The sequence below is a fragment of the Lonchura striata genome, chromosome 9, assembly GCF_050655825.1.
Source record: "Lonchura striata isolate lonStrDom1 chromosome 9, ASM5065582v1, whole genome shotgun sequence".
NCBI classification, from domain to species: Eukaryota; Metazoa; Chordata; class Aves; order Passeriformes; family Estrildidae; genus Lonchura; species Lonchura striata.
In genome coordinates this window covers 7,038,504-7,057,187 of record NC_140711.1, presented here as the reverse complement: position 1 = coordinate 7,057,187, position 18,684 = coordinate 7,038,504, and the positions used below count along the sequence as shown (strand labels likewise).

Sequence of the window (18,684 nt, the reverse complement as noted above, 5' to 3'; positions counted from 1 at the left end):
AATTAAGCACCTGTGGGCAGAGTAGAGGCCAAGGGACTCATCAACAATGGGGAAAGAGGGAGAAGAGGATGGGAAGCAACTGGTCAGGACATTCCCAGAAAAATGGGAAAATTTCCGTGTTTCAGAGCCATGCATGGGATAAGACAGATGGATTGGAGTCTGTAAGCAGAGAGACAGTGGGTTTTCTTCAGAGAGCAGAGATCTGATGAGCCTGATCTTCAAAGAACCAAGAGAAAATCCAGAAGCAGCACCCCAGCTTCTCTTGGAGGATGACAGGAGAGCAGGGAGTCTCCTCCGGTGTCCCGCTGACACTTGGTGAGAAGTTGAAGGGAGCTTGGTAAGAGTATGGTGGTGGTGCTCCTCCTGCTGCTCTGTTCCAGGCCTGGCACTGAGGAGGCCTCCTCAGCCAGGGGTGGCACCTCTGTGCCTGCTTCTCTGGGAGGAACTTCCCTCGTGGGCTTTGTCTGAAAAATCTTGGACCCTTCCCAACAGAGACAGCGAAGCCTCAGCAAAGCTGGATGGTTTTTCTGGAAGATCTTCTCCAGCCCAATGGGAAAGAGTATCTATCTTGTGTTCCCAGTGCATCAAAACCCATAATTGCTGTGGTTTTCCCTGGCCTTGAGGTCCCTTAACTCTGCAGCTGAAATTAATGGGTTGGATGGCACAGAATGTCACAGTGGGTCCTGTGGTCCTGGAATATCCTCAGTGAGGGAGACTCCCCACTCTTTCTGGACAGTCTGTTCAGTGCTCAGTCACTGCACAGGAAAAGTTCCTCCTCCTCCTCATCTGGAACTTCCTGGGAATCAGTTTGTGCTCATTGCTTGTGCCCCAGTCCCTTTGCCTTGTGGCTTCTCTGGCAGTGCTTGTGGCCTGTGCTCATGTGAAAAAGGCCTGGTCCAAAATCTGGGACAGACTTTGTGCCAATTTTAGCAGTTTTTTGGCAACAATGAAGGATGTGAAGTGATATGATGGAGGTACAGAGCATTGCCAAGTACCCACACACAAAATTTTAGGCTGTAGCTCATATTGAGTTATTTGAACTTAGATTACTGGGACATTCCAGTACCTGAAGGAGCTGACAAGAAAAATGGAGAGAGACTGTTTAAAGAGTCTGGAGTACCAGGACATGGGGAATGGCTTCCCACTGCCAGAGAGTAGGTTTAGACTGGGTGTTGGGAAGGAATTCTTCCCTGTGAGGGTGGGCAGGCCCTGGCACAGGTTGCCCAGAGAAGCTGTGGATGTCCCATCCCTGGAAGTGTTCCAGGCCAGCTTGGACAGGGCTTGGAGCAGCCTGGGATAGTGGAAGGTGTCCCTGCCCATGGCAGGGGGTGGGGCTGGTTAAGTGTTAAGGTCCAATCCATCCTGATTCTCTGACATCCTGTATGCACCTTTCCATTAAAGAGAAGATGTTTGGTCCTGCCCACCATGTCCTCTGTTCCTTTTAATTAGCAGCATTAATCCAGATTTCCTTCCCTGACAGAGGTTTCCAGCCCTCACTGCAGGGAAGCTGTGAGGGACCACACCAGGGGACGAGCCTGAGGCTCACTCCTGTGAGCCAACTCCAAACCTCCTCCCATCCCAGATTTTGTCTGTGTGCTGGGCAGCACGGGCAGCAGCTGTGCTGAGAGATGGGGAACCTGCCACTGATGCATTATGAACATTTTGTTTTGTTTTCCTTTTCCTTGGAGTGAGAGTAGTTGGAAGGTGGAAAGACGGTGCTAAATTGTGTTTCTTGCACGTCTGTTGAATTACAACATGTCTGAGTGACCTCCCCGAAGAGTCAGACAAGCCTTGGCACAACATCATAACTCTCAGGCACTCAGAAATGCACACAAACACTCTGGCTCATCGGCAGGAATTCCAGACCTCACATGCTGGGTGATGGATGCTGCTGGGGGGCCCAGCAGCTGCCCACATCCACAGGAGAAGACCTCTTCTCTTTTGTCCCGGAGCAAAATGTTAATGAATTCCTCTGGAATGGCAGAGGAATCAGCGGTGGGTTTTAAAGCTGATAGCCCTGATTGCTTCTGAGAGAGATACTCTGGAAATCCTTGATGGCCCAGGCCAATCTGCAGCCTCTTTTTGCCTTGCAGTCAGCCAAGCAGCAAAAAAGCTTCAGCACAGAAAGTTTGCTTGTCATTTTTATTCTAAAACAATGGAATGTGTGGGATATGCCAAATCTGCTCTGTTAGGATTCCATTAAATCTTCTTTTTTTTCCTTTTTATTTTAAGCTGAGCATGCATACAAATCATTATTTTGCCTAATGGTAAACCAGAAATGTTTTTACTCTGGCTTCAGATGACATTCTTTAAAAAGTAAATTCCACCAAACAAACACTTTTATTCTGAAGCATGATCTCTGAGAGATGACTTCTTGTTTTGGTAGAAAATATTTCCTTGTCTCACTGCAAGCTTGGAAATGGCAGAATTTCTGAGGGTTGTGGTGTAGGATTCAAATCCCAAAATGTCTGTTTCTGGGAAAGGGTGGAGCCTCCTGGTATTCTTGCTGCTCTTTGCATGGGCAAAATGGGGAGGGAAGCTTTAAATTGTGGTTGTGTTGTGCTGTTAACCCTGGTGTGAACACATTGAAAGACGCCGGGGAGAAACAGTCCCTTTGGACTGAAATTGGGTCTCATCTAAGAGTATAAATTAAAAATTTAGTCTGGACATAACTGCAATTATTTGGTTCCATTCACTATCCCTCCCTGGCAGGCACTGCTGCAAGAGCTCACTGGCAGAGAGATCACTTCCACATCCCAGAGTGTGCTCCTTAATCTTATTTGGATAGCTGGCAGATGGACAGGCTGTCACTGCCTCTCTCTGCCTGGCTGACACTGGAAGAGTCTCGGTGCTCCTTACTCCAGAGTTTGTGCTCAGACCTAGAGCCGGCTTTGAAATGGGTCAGAATCCCACAGACTGTTTGCCAAAGCTTGCCTTGGGATGGCTGTTTTGCAAGGGAGAAACTTGGCTGAAGTGGCCACCAGTGTAGCCCCAGCTACGTGGAAATGTCACCTGTGAAGGAGCCCGTGGCAGTGTGTGTGCAGCTGGCAGGATTTGGGTACAGATCCGCCTGAGCTGCGCTGCGGAGGGAGAAACCCTCGCTGTGGAAAGTGTTTCTGGTACGAGCCCTTGCCAGTTATCCAGCAACTGCTGATGAGAAACAGCTTCAGTGATCTCCCTGAAATAATTCCTGAGGGCTTGTGTCTCCCACAGAAACTGGGGATGGTGCAGGCAGACTGTGCCGCACCAGATGTGGGATGAGGAGGCTGAGTTGGCTGTCTCAGCTGCTGCTCCTCTTATTTATTGATGTGGTGTCCTTGGGAATGTGGGTCTCCTTGGGAATGTGGCTCTCCTTGCTGCTGGAGGACAGGGACTCATTAAAGTCGTTTGAAGGAGAGCAGGAGAAACTGGAGAGCTCATGGAGCTGGGCTCAGAATTGATCTCCAAGATGTGGTTTGCAATCCTTGCAATGAGCTCTGTGTCTGTTGCTTACCTTGATCAAAGTCTTCCAGGGTTTTTCCCCTCATTTTTGGGTTCAGTCCATGGACTGGAATGTTCTGATCCGAAGTCCAGATGTTGGAGAGCAAATGTGTCGCACTGAGATGGCCCAGAGGGCCCATCCAGGAACTTGAATTACAGCTCTGTGATTAATTGCCATGAGCCCCTCTGTGCATCTCTTCCTATTTCCATGGCAAGGTTATTCCATAGGAGGTGCTTTGGCTCCGTTGGCTCGCGCGTGGTTGTGGCTGAGCTGTGGGTGCCTTTGATCCATTTAAACCTCTTTGTGTTTGCTCTGCTACCATCTTTGAGGGCCAGCTCAGAACAATTTGGGCACATCTGGAGTTTTCCTCAGGGGAATGTGGCAGGGACAGGATGGGCTGCCCGGCCCCACATTTCCAGCACAGCCATGGTCGCTAGTGTTTGGCAACGAGCAGGGAATTTCTCACTGATCACAATGCAACGAGAGGGTAGAATAAATTAATTATAAAGATTTTTTTAAAAGTCTGACTACTTTTCATCTTCCAAAAGTGCCCATTTTCTTAACTATTACTCCAAATTATCGTCTCCTTGGATTTCTTCTGTTCTTTGATGCTGTTGTTCTGTGGATTCCACGTCACTCAGCAAATGTCTCCCCTCTCCTTCCAGCCAACTTGCACAATACATTACAATTACACAATTATGCTGTTGTAATCAAATAATTAAGTTGCACATTAAACACGCATTAGAGCTCACAAAGGAAGGAGCTTCAGACATGGGCATGAAATAGGAGGGAGCGAGCCAGGCAGAATTGGTGCTAATTGCATCTTGCTTTCAATGACTCAGGGACTCCAGGTTTTTGGTCTCGGGTGGCAAAATGGCAGTGGACTGAGGTTTAAATAAGTAGGAAGGTTTAGTGAGTGGCTGCCTTGTGGAGAGAAGCAACACTCAGTGACAAAACACACCCAGAAAGAAAAAGGGAATAATTTGGAATCCTGCTGGATTCCAGTCTACTGAAATCCACTTTAATTGAAGCTCAGGATCAGCTCTCTCAGGAAAAGGACGACACCTGTTCCTCAGCAGGGTGGGACTCATCTGGTCTGGCAGGAGAAGGCTGTGACGTCTTTGGGATGTTGTTATTTTAGCTGTGGTAGGAGAGGGGTGAATGAGTTGGTGGATAAGTCATAGATGATATAGGGATTCTCCATTTAGGGTAGCTCCAAGAGGCAAAAGCTGTGCTGCCACTGCTCCTAAATCAAACCCTTCAGAATGAGGTCTAGAACAAAAGAGAATCCTGGACTGGTCATGCTATGACTAAACAGCAGAAATCTGCTTTTTCACACAGATTTGGGTGAATTTTTCAAAGGATTCTGTGTGAGTATTGGACTAAACCCTTCTTTTGATGTCTGCCATAGCTGGGAAGTGGCAGAAGGAGCTGAGGTGACACGGTGACTTTTTCCACCAGGTTTCAGAAGTGGGTGGGAGAACGACCTGTAGACTTCAGCTGCATTTCTGTAGCAGCAACTGCAGTCTAGGAAAACGAGAGATCAAATATGAGCAGAAATTGCAGGCATGGAGGAAGGACTCTGGAGAATGAGAGCAAATGTGTGCCCAGTTTGATATGCCAAGTTAAAGGCATCTGTGGGGTCAGTCTTTGCAAGTGGGATCACAGTCCCTTCCTAAAAACTTTGGTTATTAAGCTTCTAAGAATTTCATTTTTAATGGGAACTTTATTCTTGAAATTAAAAGCCAGTGTTTGTGCTCAGTAATTGCACAGAGGGGAGAAAGAATTGAGAGAATCAGAAGAGAACTGATTTCTCTGCTGCAGGAATCCGTGCCGGAAGGGGAAGGGTGTTTGTAAATCAGGAACCAGCAAGCTGCAGCAGCCTGGAAGGTTTCCTCCTTCCAGTGACTTAAGGGATGATGTGTCTTTGGCCTCAGGAATCCCAGGGGGCTGAGGGCAGCAGGAGCCAGTGGAGAAGTGAGATCAGCTGAGGTCCATCAGGCCACTTGTCACTCTCTGGTACCGCTCCCATCACGCTGCACCAGCCATGCAGGGAACGTGGGGTAGGTGCAGAGCTTTCCTGGCATTCCCACCATGCCACTGCTGTGTCCTGCTGCCTGTTCTAGAGTCCTGCTGGAGCTGTGCTCCCTCTCCCTGCTCAGAGCCGCCCTTGTGCCCCCACACCAACTGTGCCTATCCCAGGTAATCCCGTGGGTAAAGGTCACAGCAGCATCTCCGCTCTGGGGGCTGGGAACTGGGGAGGAAGGTGTGCTGCAGGAACACAGAAACTCCAGCCACTCTTGAGCTCCATAGTTTTCCCCAAAAAAAGGAGAATAAAACTCAGTCCTGCAGAATCTTTGCAAATCCCTGCTTTGAGCACACATATTCATGCTTAAATTAAGAAAAAAAATGCTGAGCTTTAGGAAAAAAGCTCTTTGATTTATTAAATCTGATTGACTGGGTTCCTGGAGCATGTATAGACTTCACACAATGCAAATGGTGCTGATTAGATAAGATGGTGTTTAAAAAGAAAAAAGCCCAGCCATAGACAGAAGATGCAATTAGATTAGCAGATCCAAGGCTTTAAGTGCAGATTGAATGGGCTATAAACAATTTAAGGCTTGGGAGAAGGCCAGTGTTGCTGAGTGTTCATTTATAGTCCAGTATGCTGGCTCTCTAATCCATGAGAAGAAAGTAAGGAAGAAGAGGAAAAAATTCTGGGAAGGGTGATTTTTCATACTGAGACCTCATCAGGTCATCTTAAAAGATTCCTGAGCATCTCTGCATCCACCTAATATTGTATATATACTTCAAAAAATAGACATATCTGTATATAGCCACTGAAACCCCAGAGCTGTGTGTTTATTCAGCCTTTCTATGCCTCTTGGCTGCTTGTGTGTGCATCTGTCTTGTCTAAATCTTGTTCTTGTGTCCACATCCAGGTGAACTGCAAGAGATCCCCAAGTGAACCACCAAGGCACTTCTTGCTCTTACACCTTGAATGTGGCTTTAAAAATAACACTCCAAATCACTCCTCATTGGGGTTTTCTTTTGCATGCAGTCAATGGAGTCTCCTTAAGAATTTCTGAGAGTTTTTCTGGATGCATGAATTCATTGCTTGGGTCCATTGAGCTATGCTGGCTGGAGAAGGATGCTGGAGGCTCGTGTGAATATTCCTGTTTTCCTACAGCAGTTCTTCTGGGAGTCCAGTATTTATGTAACTGCTATTAAAGGGAAAAGGGATTCTGAGGAGACAGGAAGAAGAGAAGCCTGGGAGCTGAAGTCGGATGTACCCTGAGGTTATGAAATCAGACCAAGTGGCCATCCCCAGGCTTTTTGAATGATCTTTGGGACTGAATTCCCATGGGGTGACTGTGGAGATGTCCAAGGGGGCAGATCTTCATGTCCCTGCTGTCTGAAATAGTCATGAACTTCCTTTCAGGGAGAAAAATCCCCAGCAAACAGTAAATAATTGTCTGATACATGGAACCAGGGACACTCACTTTCTTCTGGGGACAGTTTTGGCTTTTGCTTAACAACACCTACAGATCTGAAATACCACAATCCTTTACAGAGGGAAATTTCTGGTTGCCTGAAGGGTTTTGATCCTCTCTGTAAATCTGTGTGGAGAGGCATTTTTCTCACTGTTCTTTATTTCCTATCCTGATTTCTAACCTGTCTTCTCATTTGTTTTATGTCCCTGTCCTTCACTGCAGGATGGCATCACCTCCTAATACAGCAGGGTCTGCCAATTCTGTTATTTGCTCTTTACTTCTTTTTCCAGCTTGTTAATGAAGAGGTGATGAGAGATGGGTCTGGGAGTGATCTCTGCCGAGCCCACCAGGCACATCTCCCATCCTGACATGCTGCTGTTTGTCACTTTGCCTGGTTTATGGTTCCTTTCTCCCTTCCTGAAGCACACACCTTTTCTCATGTCCAAGTCAATTTGAACAAAGCATTAGAGTGATCTTTCCTGGGATGCTGGCTCAAATGTGTTTCTAAAGCTGAAATACAGTTTTCTGCTTCAGTTGGATGGAAGAATGGAGAATGTTGGATTAGGTAGGGGCTGAAAAATCAGTGTTCTGATTATTTCAGGCCACGTTTGTTGTTGAGGATGGCTCAGCCTTGGGAACCCTCGCTGGCATGTGTACCCACCTTGGTGCTCTCTGCTCTCAGTAGGGGCACTGGCTGCAGCTCTTTGCCACAAGCAGCTGGTGAGGTTTGACAGGGACACCAGCCTTGGTACTCAGTGTCCCCCTTGCAGGGAGTGGCAGGCAAGGAACCTCTGTGTCCTACAGACACAAGCTACAACAGGGAGGAACTGAAGGTCTGGGAGCAAACAAAGCTAAGAGGAAATGTTCTATCACAGTTCATCCACCCATTATATCCCAGCTGAGAACTTCACCCCTTGAGGGACTGGTCTGTGACCCCCCTTGCCTTGAGAGGCCCCTTTAGGATGTGGTTGCCATCAGCGAGGTGAGAACAAGGCAATAAATTTCATATGACAGGTCTCAAATGGAAGTGTGGCTTAGCTTTCCACCCCTCCCTTGGCTGGGACAAAGCTTGGGCACAGGGAGGAAGCCTTTGTCTGTCCCTCCTTGGAGCCAGCAGGATGTCCCAGAGTGACTGTGCTCCGGAACAGCCTCTGCTCGTGCTCAGGCAGAGCGGGGATTTACCTTACGGCATCTGATGATTTTCCCTCCCCCCTAATTGGTTCCGTTAATTTATTGTGGACAGGAGCTTGTTCTGCCAAGTGCTAATTGCAAAGGTTATTGTTTCTGCCCTTTTCAGAGCACAGCAGGAAACCCTTTGATTCCATCACGTGAAAAACAAGACAAAAAATGCCAGAAGTTTCTGGCTGGATGCGTGCCCGTCATCCCGTGCGCTGTTTGTGCCATGGAGCATGGGCTGCCATTTCCTTCCTTGGCAGGGGAAAACCTCCTGTCCATGGCATGGGCTCCTCCTTGTCATGATGAAACGTGCCCTGGATCACAGATGTCCTTCACCTTCTGACCTGTTCAGGCCTGGATTTGGGAGGTAGGATGGGTGCATTCCAAAGGCTGGAAGCTGGTGAAATTATGCCATTCCCTGTGTGGGAATTCTTCCTGTCTCTGGGCATGTCTAAAAACATTTTTCCAAGGAGCAAGCCTGGGCTGACATAAGATGATGGCACTTTGTCCCCCACTGAGGTTTCTTGTGGTATCTGATGCTGCCTTCTCCACCCTCCACCCCCATCCTTCCCCTGGCGAAGGGAGCCAGGCACCCTGGAATCTGGAAGGGTTTTCCTGGCTGCAGAAGCTGGGTACCTTGGGTGAAGTGGGATGTCTCAAAGCCAAGCTTTTTCCTAGCATGGAAAAGGAGGAGCAGTTACCACTCAGTCATTTGCTGCCAGGGCTTCAGCATCTGCCTGGATTAATCAGGATTTCATGGTGGGCAGCAGCCATTCAACCCAAGTGCCTGGCATTACAGTTCTGGTGGATTTTGGAGGTGAAAAGCTCACAGTCTCTCAGGGGGGTTTCTGCTAAGCTGTAAAGCTCATCCTGGTTCTCCATGCTGCTGGAAAAGCTGGTGGAGCTCTTCCTCCTTCGTGAGGCCATAGGTGTTCCTGCCACACCTGTGAGCATCCTTTCCCTGTGCTTTCCACAGCCTCTGTCCCCTGGGGCTCTGTATTTGCTCTTCCAAGCTTTGTTCCCACTGCAGGGTTTACTCTGGCTCATTTCCTCTTTATCTCATATCATGGCTGGTGTTTGTTTTTGTTCAGGAGCTCAGAAGCTTTTGGAAGTGAGTGTTTATAAACAGAGGGATGTTTGGGACCACATTTGGATCCAGCAGCAGACTCCAAGGGTATTTTATACAGATTATGGGGATGACTTTGTGCTGTTTCTTCCCTGCCCTCTGGCCCAGTATCCTTCTCATTCAGTCTTTTCCACAAAGCTGAAGCTTTCCCCTCCTCTGCAGCTCTCTCTGGTCTCACTCCCAGCAGGTACCCAAGGTGATCCACTCCTCACTGGGCAGATATGCACAGACTAACAGATTAATGACACATATTTCATTCAGTTCCAGTCTAGTCTAATGAAACATGATAAATGTTTTATTCTAAGTTTTACCAGCATTCTGTTTCCCCTATACAGAAAGTCTGGCTGGCACCTGTGGGCAGCACTTACATTTGAAAGAAGCACCGTTAAAATCTAGATTTCAGGGAAGGAGTGCATATATCAAATTTAAAGGCACTTTTGAGCTTAAGATATAAAGGCAAATTACATTTTATAGTGTGACTTTAATAGCTGAGGAGCTTTGCAGGCAGCGAGGTGGCTGGTGGCAGCTCAGGCAGTATGTAGGACACCGTGCCAGCCATATGTGTCGCCATATCTCACACGCAGCCTTGCAAGTCATTGCTTTTTATTGAAGGCAGGAACTTGCCAGGATGTCAAGGCTGTCTTCTGCACTTTTGAAGAAGTGCCATGCTGTCTGTAATCCCCAAAGGCTGGTGACAGGAGGGCAGCAGGCACAGCCCCACCAGGTATCTCCTGTTCTCTGTGCCCCGTGTGGGGGAACCGAGGCTGGGCTCCACTTCAGCACGTGCCCTTTTCTCTCCATAATGAAGAGTCACTTTTTATTCCTGTGTGCCAGGCTTGTTTCCTTCTGCCTTCAGCCTCATGCTTTCCATCTGTCCTTCTGCCTAGCCATCCTTCCTCTCAAATTCACAAATCTTTCCTTCCCAAATTTTGGCTGAGCCTCCCTGTCTTTGTGTTGGGTGCTTTGTGAAGGCTCGTGCTAATACCTGGCCAGGATGAAAGCCTGACCTCTTGCAGGACAAAATGATGCACCATTTTTTTTTTTACATTGCTGGCCAGAGGATGGACTCCATGGATTTGTATCTCCCAGATATCCCAGGGCTTTTCCTGGGGCTTTTTCAGTGTGTGCTCTGAAAGCTGCTTGTATAGGAGAAAGACAGCTCCATGTGGTGCATTAAATGGGTGTTGTTTCACATGCCTCAAACTGAGCAAGAGTGCTGATAGTGAAAAAGTCCAATCACAAAGGAATCTTTCTTGGTTATTCAATTTATGCAATATCTTATTAGAGGGGAAAACCAGCTGTTATCTGCCCAGGAAAGGTTAATATAATAATAAGCAGATACTGACTTCTATTGAGATGAACATGATGATTTATTGACCCGAGAGGCAAATATGCAGTGAAGCAAAGCCCGGGTCAATATTCACCAGGAGGAGAATAAATTCTTGCATTTTCTACAATGGCGAGACCACACACATTGGTGTCACCAAAGCACATTGGTGCTGCTAGTTGCTTTTTCAGTGAGACAACTAAATATGGTAGACTTCCAACAGGTACTTCACCTTGTTTCTTTAGAGAAAATGTCAATTTAGAGACGACCCCTTTGGATGTGTTTGTCCTTCAAAACACTTCGTGAAGTATTTAAAAGTACTTTCATAAAAACCAACCAAACAATACAAGCAACTCCCAAGGGTTGCAATAGTTTTGGATTGCCACATGTATTTCTTGAACAAATCATATAATTTTATTGCATTTTATTTTGCTTTATTAGAGAAATGCTTGACTTTCAGCTTCTAAGCCTGGCAACTCCCAGCCTGATCAGAGATGTTTCTGCACACGTTTTCATTTCAATTGCAAGCCCATTTGTCATTTCTGAAATGCCTCAGCTCAGAAATGTCAAGCATCTCTTGTAGTCAGCATGGAGAAAGGCAGCTCGGAATGCTGGGGAGCAGCATCCTGCTGCGATGGGCCACACAGCCATGGATGTGGGGGATTTTTTGGGAGCAGGGAGGTGCTTGGTTGGGCTGTGGTGGGTACCACCCTCTACAAGAAGTGTTTGATGAGTTTTCTGCTCTGCCAGAGCTGGTGATGCCCAAAACCTGATCCTGGGAGATGGTCCCCGTCAGCTGCTCCTCCGGGGTGAGAAACACAAATCCCTGTCTTGCAACATGCCAAGGGGATGGGCATGGCAGGAATTGTAAACACACCCGGTGGGAAGAGGGCGAGGAATTGCACTTTTCCAACTTGAACAAAGTGACATGAACAGGGATATTATTTTAGAAAGTTTATCTCTTTTGTATCTATGGTGACAAGATCTTTATCGGGGTAAGACAGACTCCCGGGCTGTCTGCTCCTTGTTATCTCAGGGTAGGATGACAGTCTAAGTGTCACGTCTAGAAATGTTATCTCTCCTTTATTATTTCACTTGTGAGGGGCTAACTGGAGTGTTATCAGGGTGTTTACAATCAAAACACGTGCAGCTCAAGTGATAAAAGGGAGAACAGACATCTGATCTCCAAGGATATGAAGACAATGCAGCCTTGAGCAGGAGGAGATGGATCTTATTATTGAAAATGGTTTGGCAGGCTGGGAATGGACAAACAAATTCAGATCATAAGCTTGAGAGATGGGCTGGGGGAGAGGCTCACACTCAAACTCCTGCAGAAAATGGAAAAGTGATTGTATCAACAATAGTCTTGGCTAAAAGAGAAATATTTTCCAATAAAACTTTTATGATTTTTTTTCTGTACTCTCTTCTCACTTGGAATGTGATATAGAAAGCTGTCAGGACCAGCGAGTGGAGCAGAGTTGCTCTAAGCCAGTCAGGATCTGAGGAAGCTTAGCCAGGCTTGGAGGGAGGAGAGCAGAGAACTGCCAAGGCCACTGCTCAGGGAGTTCATTTCGATTAATTCCTTATCTTGCCTGGGTCAGTGCTGTGTTAATTTAGAGAGTGCACAGACACGGGGTTAGTGGTGACCATAAACCTTATCCGTGATCTCTTTAGGGACAGGGAAGCTAAATCCCTAAAGGGCTCAGGGATCTGACCCTGGGATGCTTCTGCTGCTGGTAATTGAGAGGAGTTCAAAGACATCCCAGACATCAGATCCTCATTAACCTACAGCAGAAGCAAACCAGGTGCCAAATGGTGTCAGGTTGTTTATCTAACATAAATAATCCTCAGTAATTAAAAATGGGGCTGTGCAATGCTCCGTCCAAACCCAGGCCTGACTCCTGGGTGTTGTTGTGCTCTTGGCTAGAATGGGCTGCCTGGTTTCTGTGCTGCTCTAGAGGATATGGCAGGCACAGTGCATGTCTTCCTTCCTCTCCATGCCAATGGTCTCCAAGCCAAGCTTTGTGGTGCCTATCCCACAAAAAAAGATGATTTTCCACCATCTTTCCTCCCTTGTTTGTCTGTCCTGTGAGGTGATGGCACACAGAGGTTTATGCCCTCATGTGGGGAGTGAGCAGAGGGTCTGTGGTGGCCTCTGAGCCAGGAGGGGACCCAAGCTGGAGCACAGATTCTAGCACCAAGGTTCCCTCTCTCCTTCAGGAAGGAGATGGGCAGGGTTGAGGGGATGTAGATGTAGATGAGGGCTAGTGGAGGATGAAAACAGTGGGCTCCTAGTGACATCTGAGCATCTCTGTTGGCCTGGCTGAAGATGGGAATTAAATTCCTGCTAAGTAATTACCTGTAAATTCCTGGTGAGGGGAGGGAATGAACATGAACTTGTGGGCAGTGTTATTGTGCGTGGGCCTGTCTGCTAAACTCCATATTCCTCTTGCTTTGAGGACCACCTAAATCAACCTGTTTTCAACCTGAGTGGCTCTCACATCCCTCTAAGGGCTGACACCACAGGGAGCCCTTCCTCACCTGGGGCGAAAACAAGGCAGCAGCTCCTCTGCCTTGTTTATGAGAAATAATCTCTGGTGGTGGTTTTCTTGTGTGAAAGCCCATCTTTGGAGGGCCCCTGGGGCCACTTTGTACAGTGACAGTGACCCACTGCTCCCTCCTGCCCTTCATCTCTCACACCTTTAATTGCACTTGTGTTTCTGGAGCGGATGGAATTCATTATCCAGCAAACAATGTCCTTTGCAATATCAGCCTTAATTAACTGCTCCCCTCTGTATTTTCCTGCTCTTATCCTCTCCAAATCTCCGTGCTGAGCCAAGCTGACGGCCCCCCACATGCATCAGTGCCAGCCAGTGAGCCATGACCAGATAAGAAGAAATGGAATTCCTTATCTCTTTTTTTACAAATACATACACATGCACACACAAACACACAAACCTGGAAAAGGTCAAGGTTACTAGGAAGGGAGAAGGCCCTTCAAGACAACAAAACCCCTTCTCTTTTAAAGTCTCCATAGCAACTGGATGGAGCATCATGGGATGTTGAGATGAGAGAGGACTATTCTTCCCCTACAACACTCTTTCCACTTCATTAGGCTCTTTATCAAGTATCTCTGTGCTGGCCTGAGTATATTTTTTTGTGTTGGGGAGCAGTGCAGAGGACTCAAAAGCATTCTGACCTTTTCAGTGGGACTTTGGGAGTTCCTTGTGGGAGTTGCATCCTCTTCCCCTGCCTTCCTCCCCCACAGCCCCCTTGTCTCTAGTTCACATGACCTTCTCATCAAAAACCCTGTGCCTGGTGAGGTATGAAGGATTTCTTTAGAAGGAGAAAGGAGCAGGGAAAAAGAAGAGAAGAATATGAGAATGTCCTTCACTGGCTCTGGAGGTGTCAAGACCCCGGCTGTCAGAGCTGTGCATCTGCAGGGAAGATTAATGAGTCTGCTTAGAGGAAATCCAAATAAAATAGAGCAGAATAAATACCAAGTGACTGTGTGGGTGATGAGGGGAAGGGTGACCAAGGAGCAAAGGAGTGTGACAGGGCAGAAGTAGATATTCCTCAGTCTGGTAAGTGTTTGAATTCCCTATGGGGGAGTGAGTTAGCACAGGAAAGATCTTTGGATTTAGTCCCGTGGTCCTCAAGTGCCAGGGCTGTGTTTGGGTCTGTGAGAGCTTATAAAGCACTGGTTGTACTGAGGCACAAACACTGGGTATTTTTATCTCCCCTTTCCTAGGAAAGCATTCACCATTTTGAGAGAATTTTGTGATCAGCTTCTCAACCCTTGGCCTGCATTGTCTGAAGGTGCTTTGAACTGCTCTGCACCTGGGAGCACTGGTTGTTCTTGGGAAACATCAGTGCCTGCTTTGTGCTGGGCAGTGGCTTGAAGTGTGGGGATGAAGGGATTTAAACCTTCCTATGGATCAAAAGCAGTGTGGGCAGCAGGAAAGGGATTGGGATTCTGCCCCTCTGCCCTGCTCAGGTGAGAGCCCACCTGCAGAGCTGCCCCAGCCCTGTCCCAGCACAGGGAGGAGCTGGAGCTGCTGGAGAGAGCCCAGAGGAGGCACCAGGGTGAGCAGAGGGATGGAGCAGCTCTGCTGGGGGAAAGGCTGGGAGAGCTGGGATGGTTCACCTGGAGGAGAGAAGCTCTGGGGTGAACAAATTGTGGCCTTGCAGTGCCTGAAGGTGCAAGAAAGATGGAAACTATTTCCTAGGGCCTGGAGTGCCAGGACAAGAGGGAATGGCTTTAAACTGACAGAGAGTGGGTTTAGATTAAATATTAGAAAGAAATTCTTTCCTGTGAGGGGGGTGAGGCCCTGGCACAGGGTGCCCAGAGCAGCTGGGGCTGCCCCTGGATCCCTGGGAGTGTTCCAGGCCAGGCTGGATGGGGCTTGGAGCAGCCTGGGACAGTGGAAGGTGTCCCTGCCCTTGGCAGAGGATGGAATTGGATGGTCTGTCAGGTGCCTTCCAAACCTATCCTGTGATTCCATGGTTCAGTGGTGGTATCCCACAGGAGAAACTGGACCCCGGAGGTGACCTTCAGGGAGAACTGTGACTTTGTTGCTACTTTTAGCTTTTAATCCTTTGGATTTTCACTTCTTCCAGGGAGCCATGTGTGACAGTCTGCAGGTGAATTTGAGCAGACTTCACACCATGAGCTGAGCATCTTTCCCCACTGCTTAGGGTCTGCAACTCTGAATGTTTGAATCCACACGAATGAAGACAAGGAGAGGTGTTTGTTACCATAGCCAGAATCGATTCAGAAAGTGTTTATAAAAAGCACTGAGGCTGGACATGCTTGGACTGTGTGCTCCTGAGCTGTAAGATTTACATGGGTGTTTTAGGGAAAAAAACCCATTAAAAAAAAAAAAAATCTCTGCACTTCCAGTAGAAGTTGGACTATGAATATCCCGGTCCCACTTCTTCAATCCTCATGGGAGTAATTTTCAAGTGGGAAATCCCATTAAGTCATAAAGATCTCTTAAGTAGTTCCCTATGATGAATTTGTGGCACTCTGCAAGTCTCATAATTCCCAATATCCAGATGAGGAAACTGAGGTTAAGTGACTTAGCCAAGGTCATGTAGCAAATCAATAACCACTCCAGCCCCTCTGCTGTTCACTCCATGTGTCTCTGCTGTCAGCAAAGGGATCAATCCTCCCCACCACTGCCCCAGCCCCAGCAATGGCCACCCAGGCTTTGAAATGTTGGATTATGTGGAATAGAAGTGGCCCGTCTTCATTCAGAGAGCTGGGCTGCGGGAGCAGTCCCGGGGCTCCTTCACCCTCAGTGGAGACATCCCCTGATTCCTGCTGCTCCCTGGAAGGAGCTGGAATTCCCACTGCTGGCACAAACTTCACACCATGAAGTCTGGGGTTTGGGACAGGAGCATCTTTGGTGTGGTGACAGGAAATTGCCTCATGAAGAGCTGTTGGCTGTGATGAGGGTGAGGGTCTCTGTCAGCCTCTGTGGGAGACTTCTTCCTCTTTCCCACTGCTCAGCTCTCCCCTTCCGTGTTTCAGCTTCCTCTGCTCATTTCTTGAGCTCATGGAGGGGAATGTGCAGAGAGTTTGGGGTATTTCAGGAGTGGGGAGGAGTGTATTCAGTCTACGCTTGCTTCCTGTGGATGGCTGGTCACCAGAAAAAGGGCTGTTTTTTCCTGGCATCAGGCAGACCCAAATTCTGGGACTTTTAGATTACTTATCCCAGTCCACCTGTTTGTTGTCTTCATCAAGGAATCCCAGAATGGTGTGGGCTGGGAGGGACTGTAAAGCCCATCCAGTTCCACCTGCAAGGACACCTTCCACCATCCCAGGCTGCTCCAAGCCCCATCCAACCTGGCCTTGGACACTTCCAGGGATCCAGGGGCAGCCACAGCTGCTCTGGGCACCCTGTGCCAGGGCCTCCCCACCCTCCCAGGGAAGGATTTCTCCATCCAATCTAAATCTATTGTCTCTTCAGTTTAAGGCCATTCCTCCTTTATCTCTTGTTCCCAGCACAGCCCTCAGGAGTCACACAGGAGTGGGAAGCATCTTCCATTTCCCAAGGAGGTGTTTCTCCCCCTGACAGCGCCTTGCTTCCCTGTTCTTCTCCTTCAGCTTTTCTGCAGCTAATTCAGAGCTATTTGAGTGCCTGGTTCTGCTCTTGCTGTGCCATGGTAGCTGCTGCTTGGCTGCCAGGCTCTGTTCCCCCTCTCAGGTAAAGGGTACAAAAGCACATGCAATGAGCACAACTGGAATTTTGGGATTGACCCATTGGCTTCCCTGTGCTCCCTGGAGTGCCTCTCACAGCCCTGCCGGATGCTTCCCCCAGAGGCTGGGCCTGAGAGGTTAATGAGAAGTTGTTCTCCATGCCAGGCTCCTTCCTGCTTTTCTGTAAGGTCTCTGAAGGGTGGCATGTGCTTCGTTTATGTCTCCTTCTTCCTCCTGATCAGCACTTCTCCAGGTGTTTGGCACTTGACAGACCTCTGGCATCCCTAATCGTGCCCAGCTTAACCTGCAGGAAAGGTGCTTTTGGGAATATTGCAGATGGAATGGTCAGAAGGAAGGTCAGCACCCTCCTGCACTATCTCTCATGGATTTACAGCTCTCCAGCTCCTCCAGGAATGCCCTGACCTAATCCAGAGAGCTGCTCTGTGTCACAGCCCTGGTGCTGAGCTGGCACTGCTGGTGCCTTTCCCAGCATGGAGGGGCACTGGCACTGGCACTGGGATGATGGATGAGAGCGGCTGCAGAGGAGAGCTTGGTCCTGGGGCTCCTGGAGGCTTTCCAAGCCTGGCTTTGCACTTGGCCAAGCATTTCATTTGTTTTGATGCTTTTCATGTCTTTGGGCAGTTTGCTGTGTTTATTTTGGGGGGAAGGTCAGCACTCCCAGCTGATGCTGGGAGAATGCTCTGGGAGAGAAGCATCCCTGGAGACAGCCCTCCTTCCAGCAGCACATGGCAAAGCTCTGAGACTTCCCTTTCAGTGGGAGGCACAGGAGATATTTTGGACTGCAAGCTGTGGCTTTAAAAAAACACACCCAGTAGTGATTTGAGGTTTTCTTCTTGAAGCCTTCCTGACTTTGAACATAAATTGCATCTGTTTTGGTAAGCAGGCTACCAGCAAGCCAGACCTGTTCCTGGGATTACTGTGACCACAGGTATAGCTGTTTCTTTTCCATATGGGATGACTTAGGCCCCTGTTCCCTGCCGGTGTGTGGTTGGATTTTACCTTCCTCCACATCGTGGCATTTTGGAAAGAGGGGCTTGTTTTACAGAGCAGCTGTGTTGTCTTAATGCAGCTGTAACGTGTGTTTGTCTCGGGGCACAGCAGGACTAGGAAGAGGTTTTATTAGATCATTCCCAGGTCCCAATAATCTCTGAGGCTCTCAGATCTGTGCTGCTCTCGCTCCGTAGGACAGGGCTGGAAGCTGAAGATGGGAAATCACTTGTGTGTGATCCTTTATCTGCTTCATCTCACAGCTGCTGCTCCCCTCCTGGCTGTTTGTAGCAGCCAGAGAGGACCTAGTTCTTGTATCCCAGACCTTCAACCACAGCCTAACAGCCTCCAAGGGATCCTCCCTGCTTGGGCTGGTGTTTGTGGCACTGCTGGTGGCTCTGCAGCCTGGATCCCAAGGAGCGTTCCCATCCCATCACCACTGACTGCCAGCATCGGGATCACGGTAAGGCTGCTGCTCCCTGCCTCCAGAGTGTGTTCTGTGTGTGCCCTGCTGCCAGAGCTGGAGTTTGCTGCTTGCTTTTCTTCTTCCCAGTTAGAGTCTCCTCGGTCCCCTGTGTTTGGATGTGTGCTCTCTGACCGGGGTGAATTCCCTTGGTGCTAGCAAAATGTTTTATTTAATTGCTGCACTACCCCTGCCTTGCACCTCGTCCTGTGGTGGGCACATTTCTGGATCAGAGATGTCTGTGGCTCTCAGAATGGTTTCCTTTTCCTGCAGTGCATTCCAAGTATATATTGCTACTGTCACATATTGCTGTACTGCTCTTCTCTCACCCAGTGCTGGCTGCGGTGTGTTTGAGAGACATCCCACTCCTTAAACACCATCTGAGGTTTTCCCTGGCAGAGATA

The 18,684-nt window shown here is 48.4% G+C and overlaps 1 long non-coding RNA gene across 2 annotated transcripts in view; it reads left to right on the top strand.

Moving 5' to 3' along the window:
* Positions 1–18,684, top strand: part of LOC110474085 (uncharacterized) — a 125,309-nt gene that overhangs the window by 25,074 nt on the left and 81,551 nt on the right. For both annotated transcript variants that reach the window (XR_014957294.1, XR_014957295.1), the window contains one exon: positions 126–18,280. This is a non-coding gene — a long non-coding RNA (uncharacterized LOC110474085). The remainder of the gene's footprint in view (positions 1–125; positions 18,281–18,684) is intronic.